Below are 16,056 nucleotides of genomic sequence, written 5' to 3'. Positions count from 1 at the left end.
AAGCCATCATGCAAACACCAGCCCTGTTCAGGTTTGGAGAAAAATTGAAAACAATTACTGCCTGATTTTCCTAGCAGCCATCAGTACTAATGACACAATTCCTGAGCCAAGTCAATAAGCTCACAGTAAATGTTATTTCCCCATATGTGACCTTTCAGAGGAGAAGTTGACAGTAATAGCTATCCTTATCAGGGTAGGGTAAACATCCTCTTACAGAGAATATGCTCAGAGCTAGCAAAGTGTATGTTATCTGAGAAACAATGATAATTTCCTAAATCATTTTTGGGTAATGTGAGTTTTGTCTTTATTTTCAATGCATAGTTTTTAAATAAGCAGATACTTAAATGGTTAAATTTTTTAGAATGAAGAAACACTCAAACCTTGCAATTAGTATGGTTCCTCAATTTGTGCTTGCTTCTTATTTAATGACAAAGACATTGGATTAAACTTTTAAAACCTTTTGAGGACCACACTTCAGGGAATTTTGTTTCAACCATAAAGTAGTTTCATAATGTTAACATTTTCTCAAGTGCTGTTTGGAAAGAAGATCAATGCTTCTAAGAACAAAAACAAAACAAAACAAAACAACAACAAAAAATAAAACAGCAAGGCTACTCATTTAATACGACAGAACTCAAAGAAGTAATAAAATTTAGGTTAAGAAAAACCTCAAATATCTTATAAATTTAAAATAATATGATGTATTAATTAAGAAAATATAGTGAAATTTAAATAATAAAATTGTGAAATTTTATAAAATAATAATGACCAAGTATATGAATGCTGCATACTCATATGTACTTAAGACTTGATTCTTAAAACAAGAATGTCTGCTGAGGTTTTATATACATATTCAGCATCCCAGAAGCAGTCATCAAAACACAGCATACAAGCAAACTCCAGCTATCTACACAGAGTCCCACATGGGCTTGCCTAAACTCATAAACCACAGATCTATGAGCCACATAAATCGTGGTTTGTAAATTCTAAATATCAACTTGTTTGATTACAAAGCAAAATACAAGTGACATACTTTATGACAATTTATTTGTACTGATACTAAATCTCAGTGCAATGATGCTATGAAGTAAGCATTTCACATTCTTTTTTTTTTTTTTTTTTTGCTTGGTGGCCTTTCCAGTTGAAATGAGTAAGTATCTTCCACAAAATTTTAAATTTTCATTGATGTACAGATATTCTCTAGTTTACCATAATTTGACATAATTTCACATATTTGTAATGTGCAAACATGATAGTCATTCTGAGAAAACAATACTTTAGCATGCATTAAGTGTATGTTAATTATGAGAATGTATACCTGCATTATATTATTCCCTATCAGTGCAGCATTTCACATAAAATAGCTGTTGTTTTTAATGACTTTTGTAAGCATCCTGAGCATTGTGAATATAGATGTAGCTAAAGCTATGGTATTCTTTATATTAGTGGCACTAAATGTGGCTTAGAATAGTTTCAAATTTTTATGGGTCAGGGCATAACTCCATTGTATATCAATGAATATCAGCTAAACAGATAATTACATCTTACAAGAACTTCATAAATAACTAAATTTCTTCTAATGTATAATTTGTTTTACCTTCTCAGAGATAATTCAGCTTCATTCATGTCATACTTTTTTCCATTAATGTATGCTGTATGGAGGTAATGAAGGAAGTCTATTCATTTGTTACAAATATTTGCAAAAAAAAAAAAAAAAACTAGGAGATGCTAGGATATTTTCCAAAAGTAATTAGATTTGGAAATTAATGGATTAATAATAATTGTGGTTGTATTACAGCAATATGACAATAAAGTGTGGAAACCGTAGTGAAATCTTTTTGTGTATACTATTCACCCTATACTAAGGACCTCAATGCTAAGTATTATGATGAATATTTACATTGGTCTTAGTTAGGGTTCCTATTTCTGTGAAGAAACATCGAGACTAAAAGCAGCTTGGAGAAGAAAGGGCTTATTTCATCTTACAACTCTCAAGTCACACTGCATCACCAAGCAAGTTCAAGGCAGGACCTGCAGCAGGATCCTAGAGACAAGGACCTATGCTGAAGCCATGGAGGAGTGCTGCTTATTATTGGCTTGCTCTGCCTGGAACATTCAGCCTTTTTTTTTTTTTTTTTTTTTTTTTTTTTTTTTGTATACCTGGAGACCAAATTCCCAGGGGTAGCACCACTCACAGTGTGTAGGGCTTTCCCATATCAATTACCAACTAATAAAAAGCATCACCGACTTAATTACAGAGTTATTTTCTCAGTTGAGAGTCACTCTTTCCAAATACATCAACTTTTGTCAAATTAGCACTAAATTAGCCAGGACAGATCCTTTCTCACTTAATATAAAATTTACAGGTTAAGAGATAGAATTTATAACTTTACACATGCCAAACGTGCTTGACCACTGAGTATACTGGACTTCCCATCTCAACCAATGTAAGATTTTATTTTACCTTATTTTGGCAATTAATACTAGATTCAGTTTAATTATTATAAGGGACTTTTGGCAACTTAACAGATGTAGAGATGATAAAATACTAATAGAATTTAAGTCATGTGAGAAATTTAGACAGTCTGATCAATAGATTGTGAAAAAATACACTTGATTGTAGGCAAGAGGCCTCCCTTTTCTGTAGGGAGATCTGGAAGAAGTCGATCTGGGAGAGAATGGAGGTGGGGAAGGCATTTTGAGGAGAGGAAGGAGGAAAAACTTCAACTGAGATGTAATATATGAGAGAAAAATAAATTTTAAAAAAATACACCCGATTATTTACTTTCTCCTCTATAGTAATATTGTCATCATGTCATTTTATAGCTTTCTACATTAAGAGATAAAATTATTTTTCCCACCCTGAGTATTAACTTGTCTGATTTGCTATGGCCTGAAGATGGGGAGAAAGTAAGGGAGTCATGGGCATGGCATGGCACTCAGCCTAGAACTCATGCTTTTGCTCAATCGCATGGACTCTTGCCTCAGAGGGTCTACTAATGTGGCTAAGTTCACCAAAGGGTAGACCACACAGATTAGAGCCATTAAATCACCCAAGTTATGCTATACTGTCAATTCACATGAAGCCTACAAGCTGATTGCAGAAATGTGCACAAACATAGCTGGCATCAGTTTTGCCCACCAGATAGAAATAGAACCAAATAAAACAGAATCAATCTCTCTTCCACAGAATTCCCTGAGTTCTAAGTGGAGGTATTTAATGAAGACCTCCAATTTTTACTCTCTACACATGATGTCTGACTATGGGTCTCTGCATCTGTTCCCATCTGCTGCTAGAGAAAGCATGTTTGATGATGATTGGATTAAGACCTGATGAATGTGTATAGCAGAATATCATAAGGAATCAATTTATTTCCTTATTTATTTTAAACCAGTAGTGTTTGATTTTATCTCCAGGATATCTAGTTTATGTTTCTTGGTTACATAAACAGTGTTGGGTATGGGTTTATTCCTGTGAGGTTTGCCTTAAGTCAAACTTTGGTTGGCTTGTCTTATAAATTCTGTACTACCATTGCCTTAGCACATTTTGCAGGCAAGATATCTTGTAGGTTGAAGTATTTGCACCTGGGTTTGTGTCCATGTTTCTCTTTCTGTAGCCTTCAGAGTACCTTCCTTCACCAAAGCATCTAGAACATATGGGTGAAGGCTCTGTATAGTTACCAGCTTGATTTCTCCATGTTCAATGCGTTGTGGGTTACCTACCAGCTTGACTTCATGTTCAATGAGTTGTGTCGATGTTGTACTCAGCCATGGTGCTTCATAGGAAGAGGCTATAATGCAGGGAAGACATGGATAATGTCAAGAACAGGAAGCTAGGCAGACATTGATACAGGAGGGGGAGAGAGAGAGAGAGACAGAGAGACAGAGAGAGAGAGAGAGAGAGAGAGAGAGAGAGAGAGAGAGAGAGAGAGAGAGAGAGAAGGAACTAAGCTATGGTAATATATTGTTTATGATCTAAGAAAGCTTGCCTGGAGATCAGAAGGCAAAGCTAGTCATACACAGCCATAGAGGTCAGGTAGTGGTGGCCCACATATTAATCCCAGGACACAGGAGACAGAAGCAGATGGAACTCTGTGAGTTCAAGGACACCCATGGCTACATAACAGTGAATCAGTCTAAAAGAGAAACTAACTCCTTTAATCCCAGAACTGGAGAGGTATATAAAACAGGAGCAGGGTGGCAAAGCTGGCCATTCAGTATCGAAAATTAGTCTCAAGCAGCATTGTTCCAGCCTTGTTAGAGGTAAGAGCTCTCTGGTGGCTTGGCTGCTTTTCTTATCTGATTTTCAGATTGAAGCCCAATATCTGTCTCTGGATATATATTATTTGTACCACAGTGAGGTGAAAGTATAAATACTTTAATCTTTCTCTTAATAATACACTTTGCCCAGCAAGACTGCACTTCCTAAAAGCTCTATGATCTACCCCGTGTAGGGCACTATTGGGGGAGCAAGTGCTCAAATACATTATCCCATGGGATAAACTTCCCATTCAAGCTACCACAGAAGTATAAGAACTCTCTAGTTTACATGAAAGCCAAATTAAATGAACCTAATTGATAGCTTACTTCCTTAAACTCTATTATAGATATTATTATCTATTTAGAACAAAATAATTCATAGTGTAATTTCCTATATCTAGTTTCTTAGTCTCAGTACTTCTGACATTTTAATTGATAGCTCTTCCTTTGGTTATTTTCAAAGTATAACTTAGTACCTGTAGAGTGGTGGTTCTCAACCCTCCTAATGCTCTGACCTTCCCCCTTGCTCATGATATGGTGACCTTCCACTCATAAAATCATTTCACTTCCACTTCGTAACTGCAATTGTTTCTATTTTATGAACTTCTATGTATATCTGATACCCTGATATCTAATATGAGACTCCCCAAAAGTGGTTGTGACACACAGTTTGAGAACTACTAAAGTGGGTACCATTGTAGAAAACAAGTGGTCTACACCTGTACATTGGTCAGCCTAAGTGTATGTACTCTTCACAACGCAACTAACAATTCAGGGCTCACCTACCAGAAGAGAACCATGATACAGAGGACAGATGGTACAAGTGTAAAAGATTTATGTTACTTTGTTGCTGTTTCAATGAGCTTATTTAAAGAAAATAACCCTCTGAAGCCAAATAATTATAATCTGAAATCTTCAAACGCCCTATATGAACAGCAAGATCATGTGAGTCTGCAAATATCTATGTTATTATCAAACATCAGACACCAAGAATGTAAGGCTATAAAAAGTAGCCTCTACATCAAAAGTTCAGGTTATCTGAGGGGGAAAGTCATTAAAAATCAATTTAAATAACTATCATTTCAATTTCAACCATACACAATACTCTTTAATAATGCCCTCTTCTAAAATCACACATCACCAGAGACTTAATCTTCAACTGTGGGCTTAAAAGAGGATTTGCAAAGAAAACAATGTTCAAGTTGAGAATCAAAAATAGGCAAGTTTAATTAGCTGTGCATCATAGACCAGAGTGTCCACAAGAGGAAATAGTATACAAGACAATCCCAAAGCGTGAGAAAGTATGGGGATTTTCAGGATATCCTAAAGCCACGGTGTTTTAAATAATTAAGAGTACAATGATATGAACCTGAGGTGATGCAAGAAACTGTGAGGAAAGTTTCAGAGTTAATATTACAAAACAAAATCAAAAAATTTTAAAGGGGATATATATGACCAGATTTTGAGACTAATGACTTAGAATATCTAGAAAATATATGTAAACACATTTCCATTCTCTTTGAAATAACACATCTGAAAAGGAATTATATTTTCTAGAAATACCGGTACACTATAGCCTAAGTTCCAGGATCCATCAAGTTAATAGTCCTGAAAATAAGCTATTTTAAGGAAAGTTTGTTTCTTTAACAGAAATTATGTTTCTTATTCTTAAAATCCACACTTGATTTTCACATAATTACTAACCTTGTGAAAGCTGCTGTGATGTCAATATTCACCTCTACTAATAGTTGAAATTGGACAGTTAGTAATAAGAGCAGCTCTGAAATTTAAAGAAATATAAACATTTCTTAAATCATGACTGTGCATACATGACAGCAGCTTGGGGTTTTGATCTATGGAATTTTATTTGCACATAATTGGCATCTGATTTTATGGTTTTGTATACAAATTAAGAAGCAAACTAATGCTTAGCAGTATTAATAAAGACTCATGGGATTTTCCTTTTATTAATAAAAATTTTCCTTTCTATTAATTTATATTTCCTTTTTATTAATCTTCTTTCCCTTTAATAATTCCTATTAATACAATTGGAATATCAAAAGTTCACATTTCACTTTTACTCCATATCTTTTCATCCCATGTTATGGTTCAATTAAGTATGGATTGAAAGTATTCAAGATTTTTTTTAACATAATGACCAAGTACAGATACTATTGCTCATTGTTCTCTGAAAAAAAAATTCAATATATCTTACAAGTTACTAGTTATTGACTATATGTTTAGTATTAAGTAACATGCAGAAGATTTAATATGTACAGGTCAAAGCTTTTTAAAAAATAATGAGGGATAGAGGGATGTCTCAAGGATTAAGAGCACTAGCAGCTCATCCAAAGGACCCAAGATTAGTTCCCAGCACCCATATCCAGTGACTCATAATTTCATATAACTCCAGTTTCTGTGGATTCAACACCCACTTATGACAATCCAAAAAATCCACAAATACACATAACACACACACACACATACAGATACACACACACATACACACATACACACACACACACACACACACACACACACACACACACACACACACACATTCATCAACACACAACTATATATACTTGACCCATTAGCAGATTCTGATACTTGAGAGGCCATGAAACCAATCTCCTAATGATACCAATCAATAAGCTTAAACAATAAGAACATACATATGGATATATATTAGCATATTTTGATAATAATGTCCTCTAAATAGTCTTGTGATGAAACTGTGTTCCCTGGGGTTGTACTTCTGAGGTGGGGTGGAACTTCTGAAAGGTTCCTAGTAGATGTTTTAATGTCACAGAAATAAACTCTTTCAAGGTGATAATGCAACTCTATTCATTCTCACACCCATTTGTTTTCTATCCTCTAGGTGACTAGTTTTGGTTTATCCTTTGCCCTTGCTATGATATGTCATCTCACCAAAGACTATAAGTCCAATGAATCAGGAAATTAAACCTCCAAAAGTTTGAGCCAAAAATATACCATTTCCTTTATAAGTTCAATGTCTCTTGTATCCATTCCTCCATCCATCCATTTATTTATCCATCCTTCTATCCACCCACCAATGCATTCAAAAGTACATTCATGCATATAAATTAAAAGCCATATACATATCGTACAAATATTACATGTTTTATTTCTAAATAAAAGTAGTGTTACTGGAGCTTCTAAAGGGTTACATACATGTCCCTTTGTTTTTGAGTAAATATTAATTATTTTCTCCCAATTCAGAATACAAAACCAAATTATGGAAAACAAATAAACCCTATGACAAAGATCACTTGTAGAACCCCATTCTACCTTATATACAAACCTCTATATTCTATTGCTCATACTATAATCAGAGACCATAAAGTAAGCCTAACTCCTGAATTATGATTCTGTTAACTGAAAATTTCCTAAGACATAATTGCAATGATTTATTTTATCCTGTAACATAACTACAAATACTCATTTCTTATCTAATTCAAATAATACTGTACAAATTTGTTCTATTCATTAACTTTTCAACATTAATTTACTATTATGGAGATAGCTACACATTGGCATCAAAGACAGGGTAATGTAATACACTCAGTTAGTTATATCCTCTAAAAATCTTGATAAATTGCAAATTATTTTAGTTTAAACTTTACAATAGTATTGTTTTGTTAGAATTCTGCTGAAGTAAGCAATTTAAGCATAATTCTCTTAGAAATTAAAAATTAATGTTTGTCTTTAAGTAAGTGGATTTTATTTATAGCCACCAATAACTGGCTAACCAAGTGTAATTTACTATTACAAGATTACAGTAAAAGAGCTTAAAAATGTTTCATTTTGAAGATCTATTTAACAGTTCCAACATTTATTGTTTTATCCAACTCAATTCAATATTTTCTCTTCAAATAGTCCAGGAATGAAATGCTACTACAGTTAAGAGATTAGTAGACTAGAGTAAAGCCATTCTTGGAAGCACTGAAGAGTATTTCAGTGTCATATTCTATTTTGAGGTTAGTGTCCCCCACCCTAATATGAACTTCATTAAGTAATTTCATCTTACACAACACCATAACTGTACTTAACCATTAGAGCCTGATAGTTTTCTCATACATAACCAGAGGCTATTTTCTGCTCCTTATCACATCATATACAAAGAAAGAAAAATTCTGAGTTTTTCTTCTATCTCTGCTTCTCCTTCCAGTTCACAGCACTCACTGAAACCTTAAGAAACTCATCTTGACACAGCCTACTGATCATATTTTTCCCTCTGAGATATTTTTCGTCTCTCAGCCAGACACGCAAATCCTTTCAAAACCCAGACTTGGCCCTCTTCATCTTCTTTCATCTAAAAACCCTGTGTTCTCTAATACTTCATGAATGTAAGACATTCAGCACAAGTCTTCTCAACACTGTACATGCTGCATTCCTCTGTTTTATGCTTGCTTGTTTGTCTGGGATGTGTCTTTGATATGCTGTTCATGTACCTGTATTGTTACAAATGTCTTTGATCTGAACTCTCATAAATTAATCCCTTACTACTCCGACATTTTTTATTTTCCTGAAACATAATTACATTTTTGGATTACTCTGTTTACATGTCTAAAACCTAATCTCTTTGAGGTTAGGAGCATTATTTTATTCAGAAGGGGACATTTTGATCGAGCTGTATTCAATGTGGTGGGCATTCTGATAAGCCCATTTGATACAGTGATGCACTGAAATACCACTTTGAAATTACAACATCTTTGAATTTCATCATTAAGATCTCTTATGTTTAATTATATGGGGTGGAATTTTGCTTCCCATTAACTGGTAATATTTATAAAGAAAACAATACTTGAAAGGAAATGATCATGCAAAGATACTTCTTTAAATCTGTTAGATTTAGGAACTAATCCCCTCTGTGGCATAATCTTCCCCTCCTTCATAACTCTGTGGAATGCAATTTCTGTGAGTACTTTCCAGTCTTCCCTCTAATTTACTTTAACAAATATGACAACCACACTACCTTCCAAATTTCCCTGCCTTGGTATTATACACATTAGTTACCAAGACTTGGTTTCACCTCATCCTCACTTTTCCATAATATAACCATATCAGGAATGGAATTTTGTTAGTTTTATTCATATGCTAGGCTAGCCACGCATATTTGTTAATTAAGGGAATGAATTTGTCTTAGTGTGGCTTATCACAAACACTAAATGCTAAACAACACAGTTTGAAGAACAAGGGTAAATATCCAAGATTGCTACAAATAAATAAATTCATCAGAAGTTGAAATTAAACCTTGCCTACTAAATGTTAGTGTTTACTAATACTGTGTACTGTGGTTCCTCCTTGTATACTTTCTGATCCTGCAGATGACTGGGATCTGTGTTTCACTAAGACTGCAAAAAAAAAAATGCAGACTTTGGATTTAATTAAGTGTATATTGGCTTTCACACATTTATAAATCTAAAACTTGGTAAGTCAAACCAGGTTAACTCAGTGATCATCTGGAAAGTATTTGAGAGAATCCATGATTACACATAAAATAGTGCTGACAAAAGAGCTAGATGATAAGTAGGCATGAGACAGAAATTACACAGTGTGTTCTCCAGAATGTCATCCTTACAGCTAACAGAATTTTGCTGTTAAGGGGCCATGCTTCAGAATAGAGCAAATAATGAGTGAAAATGGAGACTTGAAAAGTCACCTCACACCAGTCACTAATTGAAGCTATTTCTAAGGAGTCTTCTTTGGCCAGGATTCCCAACCTGCCACATAGAGATGGGTTCCTAAAAGAACTCCAAAGATAAAGAAAAGAGATCTTGGCAGTAGGATTCAAGATAGATTGGTGAATCAGTATATATGACAGATTTACAACCATGTGTAATGTCTTATGCATATCCTAGTATGTAATTCATTTCTTCCCATATTTTAACATAGAAAATAGTACTGATATGCTCTCCACCTAAAAAGAACAACGGATTCTGAGTTTCAATTAAAATATATGATTGCATGAATTTTATATTCAGCTTCACCTTTAACCCATCTCCAAAGTGGCCTTAAATTGATTACCATGTATACTAATTTGATTATGAATACACTAATAAAAATTGTGTTGTACAAATCTTTATACTGAGAAAATCTATGCTAGATATTTTAATGAGTTCTCAATTCATGAACTGACTCAAAAGCTCCAGGCCAAGAAGACAATTTCAACAGAAAGTCTGGGAGGAAGTTAATGAAGCAAAACAGGTAATTGCTGCAATGAAAATGGGAAAACAGAGACTCCACACTCCCTAATGCAGCTCAACACACACTGGTATACAATGCTATTTAACTAATTCTTATTCACATTAAGAAAACTTATGATTAGTATTATATAATAAGTACCTATATATCTTCACATTTTTAATGACTTATAACTTGGTTAAGAAACTTGCAAGGGTGAACCCAACTAACAATCTAAGCAATAGTGGAGAGGCTACTACCTTAAATGCCCTTTGAAAATAATGAGATTGATGACTACCTTATATGCCATCCTAGAGCCTTCATCTAGTAGCTGATAGAAGCAGAAGCAGACACCACAGATAAAAACTAGCCGGACTTCTGGAGTCCGGTTACAGGAGTGATGAGCAAAGGTGTCAAGACCAAGCTGGAGAAACCCACAGTATCAGCTGACCTGAACAAAAGGGACCTCATGCACCCCAGTCTGATATTTAAAAACCAGCATAAAACTGACCCCTTCCCAAATGTGGGTATTCGGATGACTGATCAGTCTATGGGGCCTCTAGTATTGGATCAACATTTATCCCTAGTATACTAATGAACTTTGGGAGCCAAACACACATGGGGTAGAGGCTAGGAAGTGATATGACAGACTTTGAAGACTCCCCAGGGAAGGCCTTACCCTCCCTGGGGAGCAGAAAAGGGTTGGTCTGGGGTTTGGTGGGGGTGACAGGAGAGGAACTGGGATTGACATGTAAAACAACCTTGTTTCAAATTTAAATTTTAAAAAAGGAGGAAAAAAGTAAGAAACTTGGTGTTATTGACTGTTAACTATTTTTAAAAGTGCATTGGGTGGGACAGTATGAAGTCTATAGTAAAAATTAGGAGTACATACATTCAGTTTGGAAAAAGGGTTATATCTAAGCGCCACAAAATATTTCTTGGGCATTTTAAGAAAAGCAGTCTAGAACACAATTTTCCTTTGATGTTATAAGTATATAACTTTATGACTATGAGTTTCAGTAACATACTATTTAAGCATTCCATTTGTAATTATTGGTAAATATATAAATGAACTATAAACACACAAGTCATATAATCCACCCACTATATATTACAGTAATACAGATTAATTCAAACATGAGATTATGGTATAACAAGATAAATTTAAGGCTATTAGTGTTGTTCAAAGTTGTTTTATAAGCATAAGAAGCTTCATATCCCCTATGTTCCATTTAGAGAGTATGTTCTCATCTTATTCCTAAACCTCAGTGTTTAGAATTTCCAAAGTAACCTTTAAACATGGTGATACATATACACACAGAAGATTTTATTATATATTTTCATGTAATTTTAGAATTACAAGTATGGAATATACTTTAGACTAATGATTGAGCCAACCATGTGACAGAGGTATCTAAGTACTTGTCACAGTGAAATACAGCTCTTACAAAGTATACAGTAAAAAAAACAAATGAAGACTAAAGGAGTTTCTTTAACACAACTAATAAAATTAATAAATGTGTAGATAATGACAAAAATAGATTTTTTGGGGGGGGGAAATGTTAAGCATTTAATTAACCTCCCAGGGTGGTTCAAGTCACCAAGACACAGGCCCCTCCAACACCATTTATCTTCTCTTCAGCTCTTCTGCTGAAACCTTAAGTTGAAAAATGGATTTTCATAAACTAAAAAAGGAATAATTTCACCCAATAAATTGTACTCAACATTTTGAAGTTTTGCTGTAAAAAAAAAAAAATATTTCTTTCAGAAACAAAGTTCTGTGCTCAAATACTTTTACATTTTCTCTTTTCTCCCTTTAAAAATGTAAAAATGTTTTTCTCTGAATCTAGCAGCTATGACCAGCTATGACTTGAATATTCTTTAATAGTTCATGTTTTTATTTCTCATGAGTGAGCCACATATTAAAAAGGTTGGATGACACTTTCAAGAAATAGTTGAATTACTTTTGATTTCAAGTGGCTCCTGTATAATACAAAAATATCTTTCTTTTCATAGACTAAATCAGAAGAAACTAAAACAAACTCTTTGCAGGACTAGTATTATCACTCTCTCTTTATCCCCCTATTTGAAGGAAAAGAATATTTCCTCCAAAGAAAATAAAATGTAAGTTAATTAACCAAAGATTTAATTAACACAAGCAGTAAAATGAATAATGAAAGCTCTCAGTTGCTTATTCAGTAAATTTGGTATCTTATTTGAGTAACTCTGAATTAATACCCCTTGATCATTCATGTGGCATTACCCCTACTTTCTTCTGTAAAACAAAGACGTGTAGAATAATCAATAACTTAAATAAATGGTTATAGGCATGTCCTTCAAATTTTCACAGCATTATATTCGTCCAAGTCTGAGTAAAGAGGACCAGCCTGTGAACAGTGAGACATGAACAGACAGTGCCAAAAGGATGGAAGAGGGGTGAGGACTAGTTAGAGGTAACCATCAGAATAGAAGTTATGAAGGATGACAAAAGTGCTGTGTGGAGGGGAAGCAGACTTCCATCTAAGAGTATAGAGTGAAGAGATACCTCCAGAGAGGGGATAGAATATCTACTGGAAAGGTGGACATGGGATGTATTAAGGATATTAGCAAATGCATTGATTTTGTTACACCACAGAAAGATTTCCAAAAAGGCCAGGTGGGCCACGCTGAAAAAGAAGTTCTGAACTGTACTAGAAGTAGAAGTGTCAGTATAAAGTCAGGTTTTGATTATAAATTAATAGATAGGTAAAAAATAAATGAAGTTGTTTCTGTGTAGATACATTATGTATACCATATTGTCCTCTCACTCTCTCTCTCTCTTTCTCTCTCTCTCTCTCTCTCCTCTTTCTATGTCATAGCAAGTTTCCATTTCTAACCATGAATACTAATGATACTCCTACAAAGGAATATATGCCTATATTCCATATCTTTTAATCAAAGAAAGCACAGCTTGTGAAGGAAATGACTGAAATTGGTTATGGTCAGTATTTCCTAGCATCTGGAATTTTGCTGCAAAGTACATTAGGTGCACTATGCGGGGGCCTTTGTTCATGAGAGCCATTGGTCAGGACCCCTTTTTCCTCTACCGGAGTTGAAGCTCTGAAAAGGAATCTGCACACAATCAATGTGTGAGAACAGTGTTGCAGTTTTATATAGTAACAGTTCTTACTGCTGGCAGCCTGGGTTAACAAAGAGAAATACACCTTAATCAGCTTCTGCCTTAACAAGAGGTGTCAGATTTACAGGGGAAAGCTTCAAAGATGACAAAATACTACTCCAGAGTGCAGATCATGGCTCACAGTTAAGGTACCTGGAGGGGCTGTGGAAGAATCACCTAAATTATAGCTTTGTTGTTTCCAACTTTCAACTCCATGAATTAACATCAATCTGCATTCATATCTTAAAAGATCAGTGTATCTGGTTAAACATGGGAGAAGGTACTGACTTATTTTTTGGACTACACTGCCCTATGCCTATTAACCTGAAAATGAAATAAGTTCCAAAATTAGAATAAGAAAATTCCAAAATAAGCTGTACACTATTAATGTACCTGAAAGTCAGAGCTAAGACAAATGAGATGTTTTACACATGAAACCACAGAATCTGAGCACCAAAATAAATAATGACAGAACTGAAAACAATTCACTCATGATAACAGGAATCTACAAGTTCATACTGATACCAACAAAATGATACAGCTTCTAGATAAGTAATAGTATTTCCTTGTAGTAGAAAGGCAATGGAATTTTGTTAGGTAGAGAGAATGATAGGAATGACTTCCACATTTGACAGGGATGGAAGTTTCTGGTTTACATGAGAATAATCAACTGATTGATGTGTACATTGACAGTAAAAGTTTGAGGAACAAAACACTGGCCTAGTTTGCAGGATTTTACCATGAAATCCTTATCAGCTATAAACATTAAAGTGTCTTTCTGATCTGATTATAGAAGGCAGTAGTAACAAGGCAAGTAACTATCAACTATGGACTCAGATCCAGAAAGGAAGAAAAGTCATCCATGTGAAAACAAAAATAAAAGGATTGAAAATATAAGTGACACTGAGGACAGTGTGATATATGAAGAGTCACCTCCTCAGGAAGAAGAGAGTTGAATCCCCATCACAGCATGCTCAGTTCTAGTGAGGTGCTACCACTGAAGCCCAGCATCATAGGTAGTCTGTGGTACATTTGATGTTCATGATAGTTACATATTGATAGCAAGTTAGAATAGATGCATACATCTATTGAAAAGAAAAAATAAACATAAGCCCAATGTTAGTGCCTAATGGATTTATCAGAGTTTCTGCCTGCCATAGGCTCTATGTTTAACCCCTAGACACTGACACCAGGAACCATGACTTTGATGATATCACATCAATACAACTCCAGTTTGTATAGTATGTTCTTATTATCAGGTGTTAAATAGCTCATATTTTTGACACAACTGGATTAACCATGGTACTTGGAATTAGCTATAGTTCACAGCTTAAGGCTGAAATGGACTGTTTTATATGTGTTTGATTAAAGAAAGTGACTATAATCACATCACCAATACTAATATCATCATTATACAAATGTGTAGAAATAATAAACTTCTTTGAAAACAAAACACAGCCATTGAATAGCAAGGAAAATAAACGCATAATGACATAAACACACAGGGTGTGGAAAATAAGTTGGCATGGAACATACAGGAGAAAGCCTATGTGAACACTGCATATAATAGCCATTAATGAACAGGCAAATTCCTGTGAATCAAAAGCATGTCTTCCACTTCCCCAAAACACTAATGCTTAGAACATGATTTGAAACAGAAGTAGCCAGTCAACATGGGAACACTACACTAGGTATTATTGTATTGTCTCCAAACTGGTCTGCATATCAGAGAAGATTTACCATACTGAGTTATAAAGTACACACCATTGTTTCAAGGCAAATAAAAGCAGAGATTTTAGTTTTGGAGAAATATAGTAGGGCTTCCCAACAAAAATTGGAAAAGACTAATTCTGTCTGATCTCATTCATCAGATGCCACACCACAGTGCAGTAACACAAGCCACATATAGTTTATCAGTACACTCATGTTTCAAATGGTATTCTACAATTTTATAAAAATTGTAACAAACCCACTAAAAGCATACAGCAAAGAGTTATTACTACTTTGTCCAAATTACTATTAGAATTTGAGCTATTTTCATAACCCAAAGACAGAGAAAATGTAAATTTGTCCAGCTCTGTTCCATCTACACACTTTCTCTCAAATAAAATTTTATTTCCTTCTATAAGTCTTGCTTTCATTCTTTTGTGGAAATTGAAACATTCTTTTTGGGGTGCGTTTGTCAGATTCTCCAGTATATTCAGCCACACTTAATGAGATTCTCATTTCATAAACATTGGGCAACAGTCTCATCAGACAGTTGCCTTCAAGATGTGTTCCAATGTTTCAAGGAATAAAAATAAGCAAATAAACAGGCCAGATGTCCTGCTGCAACATCAAATTTTAAAATATAATTTCAAGAAAAATGCTCTGCTCTGACGTGGAAAGACATTGGGAACTGTTGATAGAGCAATAGATAATAGCACAAGGTA

The sequence above is a fragment of the Phodopus roborovskii genome, unplaced genomic scaffold, assembly GCF_943737965.1.
Source record: "Phodopus roborovskii unplaced genomic scaffold, PHOROB, whole genome shotgun sequence".
Lineage (NCBI taxonomy): Eukaryota > Metazoa > Chordata > Mammalia > Rodentia > Cricetidae > Phodopus > Phodopus roborovskii.
Note: the sequence above shows the minus strand (reverse complement) of the source record.